Source organism: Schistocerca piceifrons, chromosome X (assembly GCF_021461385.2).
Source record: "Schistocerca piceifrons isolate TAMUIC-IGC-003096 chromosome X, iqSchPice1.1, whole genome shotgun sequence".
Classification (NCBI taxonomy): domain Eukaryota; kingdom Metazoa; phylum Arthropoda; class Insecta; order Orthoptera; family Acrididae; genus Schistocerca; species Schistocerca piceifrons.
Genome location: NC_060149.1, coordinates 114385578 through 114386817, shown reverse-complemented (window position 1 = coordinate 114386817; position 1240 = coordinate 114385578). Strand labels below are relative to the sequence as shown.

Below are 1240 nucleotides of genomic sequence, written 5' to 3'. Positions count from 1 at the left end.
GCAAACATTGTATTATATCAACAACAGATTCCGAAGTTGACATTACGATAGAAAGAAACCCAAGGAATTTCACAGAGAAAGAAGTGGCAGATTAAACATTAGCGTTTCTGCAAGAAGAGCAGTGAATGTGTGTTGTCATATAGACTCGACTGTGCGGACAACGTACATGAATAGTACAATGATGACGATATGTGCTAAACAAGTGAAATTAATATTGAAACAGGTGTCGAGCCATGTGGCTCATCATCCTCGTCGGGCAGAGAGCTACAAATCCCGTCTCCTGTGAAATGTAGTAAAGGACAATCATTGTCCAAGAAGCGGATATGTAACATAATAACGTACATGGAAGATCATCCACAGCATAATAAAAAAAAAGCCGTGAATAGATTTCGAAGAAGTCCGCAGCAGTATGACCGTGTAGTGCATAAGAAACACTACGGATGTTCAAGGGAGGACAAGACGCACTTGTTACAAAAACTGGTGTTTACGAGTTTCAAGGATGTTCGATACAATTTAGCGGATACGCATTATAACGACGTAATATGTTATGTATATCAAATTGCGCGCGATATAGATTACAGTGATTTCAAGGGAAGCAGTGGATGGTTGCGTAACTTCAGACAGCGCTACAGAATTGGAAGACGTAAAACGAAACTTCAAACAAAGCTTCAACTTGACGGTACACAGCAAACTGCGGAATCTGCCACGAAATTTGTAGATGACATAAACTTATACCATCGTTCAATACGGAATTTGTTTTCAACTAGGACCGATCGGGGTTTGAGGAGTAAACGCATATGAAAGGAACTCTGGAAATTAGAGGTACCAAGAGAGTTGTATTAAGATCAACTAACATCAATCTCTTAACGCATTTGTATACACTTATGTACCGAGCGAGGTGGTGCAGTGGTTAGCACACTGGACTCGCATTCGGGAGGACGACGGTTCAATCCCGTCTCCAGCCATCCTGATTTTGGTTTTCCGTGATTTCCCTAAATCGTTTCAGGCAAATGTCGGGATGGTTCCTTTGAAAGGGCACGGCCGATTTCCTTCCCCATCCTTCCCTAACCCGAGCTTGCGCTCCGTCTCTAATGACCTTGTTGTCGACGGGACGTTAAACACCACTAACCTAACCTATACAATTATGACGACTATTAATCCGGATCGTAAATTGGCTGGAAAGCTATATATTACGCTGCGAGAAGTTAGTTGGAGGTGCTCTGTCCCTACGATTCTTTCT

The 1240-nt window shown here is 42.3% G+C and overlaps 1 non-coding gene across 1 annotated transcript; it reads left to right on the top strand.

The window, feature by feature from the left end:
- Nucleotides 1-892: 892 nt before the first annotated feature.
- On the top strand, nucleotides 893-965 carry Trnaa-cgc. Its single transcript has one exon. It is a non-coding gene; the product is annotated as a tRNA-Ala (tRNA).
- The last annotated feature ends 275 nt before the right edge of the window (nucleotides 966-1240 follow it).